The following is a 6,076-nucleotide window of genomic DNA, read 5'->3' as shown; positions in this document are numbered from 1 at the left end:
GTTGTTAGGTTAAGTAGTTTATTTCATAATCTAAATAATAAGTAATGTGTGGCTGAATTTGATAAAGTCAGAGGAAGTCCTATGGCATTATGACAAGAGGTGAATTCCAGAGAAGGGAAACAACTAACAATCGAAGCAATCTTGCTTACATGCTGGTCAGATTCCAGGAATTAAAACCAAAACAAAACCCAGGCTGTGTAAAGTTCCTATTGTACCTTTTATAAGAATCGGGCCTGAAAGCTATTGTGTGTATGTGTTTCCTTTTCTTGAATCAATTCACCTTTTCCAGCTTATATTGTCTTGTTTATGCATGGGTATAAGTGTTTGCATATAAAAGGTATATGGCAAGCTTGTTTCCATTTCCTAAAATTGGTGTTACTGGTATATAGAAGTCCCACTAGTCTCTCTTCCGAGGCCAGTACTATATATGGCCTCATGAAGGCTGATTACAGTCATGTAAGTGATGATTACATTAACTATGATATCAATTTAGCATATGTGAAAAGACATCAACATCAAAACTTTTACATTTGGATCTACAGATGCAATTATTTCACTTCATAACTTCCATTGGCACTGACTTCCAGCGGTTCATGTTGACGGATTTCCACAAAAAGAGATACCCAACAACTGAAAGCAGTGGTGCCTGAGCTTGTAGCAGAAGCACCACCTCAGCTGTGATATACCCCAGTAAAGCCCTGGCTGTGTAGTGTTTTCAGGCTGGAATGAACAGCCAGCAAGTAGGTCTAACTCTTCCCAAATCTGCTAGTTCTTCCCTGAAGCTTGCAGCCTACTGCTGCCCCTGACATGTGAGCCTTGCCTGCCAGAGAGGAAACTGCTGCTTTCTGTTACATTGTCTGACACCCTTGGTATTGCTTTTCCGTCAGAACATGGCTGGATGTAAGATGAACAAGACTCCCATCCTTTAAGCCCCTGTAGGTGAGAGTGATGCTGTATGCTTTGGAAAACCTACTTTTAGTTGCTGCTTTCCTGAGGAGCCCCAAACAAAGTGGTACTACTTCATTCTTAGGAGAATGCCTTAAGTAGCCAGTATTTCCACCACTAGCAGATGGGCTGCTTGGCATGTGTGGGGCACTGGATCTGCTGTTTCAGTTCTCACTTTTAACATCCTTCCCCTTTTTACAAGTGTTAAGCACTCAGAATGTGAGTGAGAGGGAGAAAATAACTCTTCAGCTAGTGATTACTTAATTTATTCAAGAGGAGGATCTGTTATACTGCGTGATTATATATTTAATATAAAACTCTAGTTCAGATGATTTTTCCCATTTTGTATTTAATGTATAAATAAATTCATTTTATGGATCACAACCTGGAATTCCATGCTTTCTAAATTCCACAGTATTCTATTACTCTTAAAACACTACTGAGCTTTTCCCTTTCTTGACATTCTCTTTCTTTGCGTGCTGTCGGCCTATTAGATACTGTTCAGGACAAACTCTGGAAATTTTTTTGGCATCCTAGAAAGTGTTAACAGCCTAATTTTGGAGGTTGCTGTTGCCATTTAAAAAAATTACCACATTCAGGTTGTCTGCTCTGCCCTTATTGGAAACTTTAATATCTGATTCTAGTAGAAAGTCAGGTCCCTCTCTATAACTACCCTTCACAGCCAAAAGCATTGTCAGGCATTTGGGTTTGGGATAAACTGATATATCTGGCTCAGGTAAGGAAAGCCATACCTCAGCACACAGGCTTAGTTACAAGCCAGATGCTGACACAGGGAATGCTGAAGGTGAATTCAAAGCATGCACAGTGTGTAGAGATACATACCAATGCATTCTGAGAAAATTATTTGCAAGGGCTGAGGAGCTGTGCTGGAGGAATAGTATCAAACAGTAGCTCTGAAGTGTGGGGTAGACAGCAGGGAAGGTCACTTGTAAGATGAGATTTGAAGAATTGTGTCAGGCTGAAAAAGAAATTAAAGCCTGCCATGTGCCCATTCTCTGAGAATTTAGAAGGGTGAGTGACCACTGTACCAGAAGGTATGGTGAACAACATAACTTTGCCTACTGTCTAATCTTCAACTTTTCTTGTTACATAACCCAAAAGAAGAAATAACCTTTCATAGCATTTTACTGCTGGATATAAATGGACTCTGAAACATCCCTTCCTGTGAGTAGAAATAGAATTCATGCAGAAAATTCATGCCAAACCAACCAGCCAACTAACCAACCAACCAACCAACCAACCAAAATTATGTTAATATAAAGGTTTATAGTATAATTAAAATAAAATATTTTTATGTAAAGAGTAATAGCTTATAACTAAAATGATTCTCAGTTGACTCCCAGTACTGCTTTCTGACAATATGGGAAGTAGTGTTTACACCAAAGGCTTTAGAGTCAAAGATTTGAAAAATACAATCCCAGAAATGTCTTTATAAGTCAGTTTATATCCTGTGAAAACACCATAAATGAAACAAACACACTGGTAGCACCTCTAATCCCAATAATGTAGTGTCCAGGTTGGAATTCATACCTGTTTAATTCTGTAATACACTGAGGGTCACATCTTTTGTCACTGTGTGTACATACACCATTTCTCTTCCCACTCATGATTATGTAACTGACGCATATATTTGCATAATATACTTTTTATTAATACTTAACATATTTATGTAATCATTTAATGCAGTTTAACAATGGGAAATTAAGTGTTCTGGCAAAGTCACAACTGGCACCAGTCACAACCCTGCAGAACTCCAGCTAAGATCTTGAAGAATAGTAGCAATCCTGGAACCAGATTTTCCAGATAAATGTGTGTAAATTTGATTTACCATTTATTGATGTATTGAAAAGACATATAAAAATGAGCAGAATATTTAATAATAATGAAAACTTGTTTTACTAAAATAGGTAAGGGCATTTATTTGTGTGTGAGTCTGTAGATTCTTTGCCAACATTAACAACTGTAAGCTTAGCTTGATAATAACCAGACAAAGATTATAAAATCAGTAGTGCCAGCTGCCTGGCCTGTGTACAATCAGGCCTTCATGAAAAATGTGGGGACTGGATTTGACAGAACCAGAAAGCAGCTGTTCTCAACAGCACACTTCCGCCCAGAAACTACAGTGCTGTGAGGGAGAATTAATGCTCCTTTTCACATTAGTGCGCCCTTCCAGTGGTCCTTGTGGCAGCTGTTGCTGTGCTTCCCCTAAACACTTGAACTGGAGTTGTACTAGGACTGCACGCAGCAACTGCCAAACATTCAGTAGTCAAAAGTCTTGATATTTCAGGGAACTGGACTAGGTATATCATATGTTGTTTCCATGGTCTTTGTCCTTTCCTGGAGCAGGAAGAATAATCATTTAGTCCCACACCCCAGCTGTCTTATCTTAGAAGTTGGCTGTCTTATACTTAGAGGAAGTGACCCCTGTGGAAATAGAAATAAACTTTTTGGGCTTCTTCCTTTTACTATGCAATGATAGTTTAATAACTGAAGGTATTTTTGCAGCTTTATCACTTCCCTAATAGTGACTGTGAAAAGGTAGTTTCATCATATGGTACTCCACAGTTTCTCCACATGTGGCATAGGAATAATTAAGCTTACCTTTTTCATGGAACATCATAAAGTCTATATAGGAAGCTGGAAGCTGAAATTATTTTAAGAGCATTGGGGAGACCATATTGAGAGCACAGCTTTTATGGTTTTGACATCAACTATCACATCTTTTCTTGCTAGCTTGAGCTGGCATGTAGCAGTTGTGTCAGCAACTGGGACTGCAGCCCATGTAGCTTTTGAAAATACATACATATGTACATGTAAACATAATAATGGAAATCAAAAGCCTTGCCCTGTCATTTTACACCTGCTTGTCAGAAAGCATGACAGAGCAAAATTTTTCTGTCTTTTGCAGAGGTGTTTGGGGAAGTGTTCAGTCCTGCATTACTTGAACTGACTTCTTCAGAGCTTTTGCTAAGGACAGAGCTCAGTGAACATGAGCTCCTAAAAACAAATCTTCCTCGTGCTACTACAGTAAGAGTCAGCCTTAATTAATAAATTCAACTTCTAACTATTAATATTTTATTGTACTTTTAAATATGCATTTATATCAGGGTCATAGCTTCTCAAAAAGAGATGCTGTGACAGATTTTTTGAACATTTGGAACACCTGGAAATGTAGTTGGAGCCCACTAGATGTCAGTGCCTCCATACATGAGACTACTGCAGCTCTGCTTGCTAGGCAGGTAGGACTGGGTGTCCTAGAGAATTGGTGAGCTGTCCTGGATCACAGGGATTGTCTATATAATGTCAGTTTTTTACATAACTCTAGGAAATAATTACAGGAACAATGCTGTAACAACCTGCTTATTCCAATTGTGTGATGTTGTTCCCATCGAAGAATTTGTATGCTGCAGAACTGTGTTATGGAATAAGAAGACTTATCAGGAGCAAATAAAAGGAGATATTTCTGATTGACAGGGCATTCACTGACCTAAAAGCAATTAGAGGGAACTGGTACCAGCAAATAATGCTTCATCTCTGACTCTTTTCTACAAAGGAGTCTTTCTCCTCTAAAATGCGCTAGCTATTCTGGCTTTGATATGAACTACAATTACAACATTGATTATTGCTTGGGAAAATGAAATTTTAGATATGAAAACACAGTACTCTGTCTCTGCCGTGTGTCCACTTCTGTGTAAGGCAGCAAGTGTCTAAGGATTGCTGGAGAAATTAAATCTGGTCAGTACTGCACCAAGCAGTGCATACAAGGATGGGGAAGGAACAGTGTATTAACAAGGTCACAGCAAATCTGCAGCTTTCGCAATAGCAGGCTATTGCCAAAATTAACCAATGAACAAAGAAACACACTGGAGTCATGAATATCTGACATGGAAGTGAAAGGCTCAATTATACCTTTAGAGCAGATGAAGTCATGAACTGTGACAAACACTTAGCAGTGCTCCTGTGGTATCTAAAGAAGCTTCTCTCAAGCACATCTCTTTTAATAAGGCCTGTAATTATGTCATTGTGGAACTGTGTGTTCTATTTCCTTTAATTATTTTCCACTCTGTGGATTGTGCCACTGTCATTAAAATGTGGTTTTGAGGACTGAAACTTGTAATCCATTCTTTGTTTAGGAGGTACAGAGTGCAATGCTAATTATCATGCTAATTAGCCCTCACTGCTGGACAGTGCTTGCGTTATTTTATAAACTTTGACCAGATTTTTAGAAAATTGCAAAACCTTATTTCTTTATTTTTAAAATAAGCCAATTTTATAGCAAGTTCTGAGCAGCTAAAATCAATAATTTTGTCTGAGGTGACTATGGGGTACCAAAGCCACAGCTCATAACTGTGGTACTGAAGCAAAAGTCTGACAGAAATGCTGAATTCTCAGTTTGAGGCTATGGGTCCTATAGAGAACAAAGCCTTAGGCCTTTTGAACATGCAAAGACAAAAACTCTTTTGGAATTCAGGTACAATCAGACACTCGCTCCAGAATGGATAATGAAGTGATTTCATGTCTACTTGAATTTAAAAGGCTGAAATTTAGCATTTCATTTTTTATTACCAGGCACACATGGCTAGGTAATATTTTCCAGAGTATATAAAGTGAGTAAATGCTCTCTGAAATTCCATTGCCAACAATAGAAGAAAATACACAATGGCATGTTTACAAAGGATGCCAAAGGACTTGTTTGATTTTTATTTTGATTATTTCTGTCAAGGTTTTTTTTAATGTAAGCTACTGACATTGCTATTACTCAGGATATTAAAAAGTAATATTTCTATCAGTATGATTTTTTTAAACAAAATGTGCAAGTTATAATTATGTATGAGTATATGTCTATACGCATATCTTCATATGCACCTGTACAAATGATTGTTTGTATCACATGATCACTCAGTTTTGCACAATTTATGATCTGAAAGTGATCTTTCCATACATCTGTTGCAGTGTCTCAGATATTCTGTGAATTGCCACCTCATCTGAATGTGGTTATTTAAAAATATGCGGCTTTTCTAAAGTGTTTAACAATGTATTGCCAAAACAGCGCCACATACGCATAGGTTACATGAATACCTAGTGTTTAACCTCAGGAAAAAAAAAAAAT

The sequence above is a fragment of the Sturnus vulgaris genome, chromosome 9 (genome assembly GCF_052056855.1).
Source record: "Sturnus vulgaris isolate bStuVul1 chromosome 9, bStuVul1.hap1, whole genome shotgun sequence".
Taxonomy (NCBI): Eukaryota; Metazoa; Chordata; class Aves; order Passeriformes; family Sturnidae; genus Sturnus; species Sturnus vulgaris.
The sequence above is the reverse complement of the archived record's forward strand: the minus strand, read 5'-3'. Positions refer to the sequence as shown.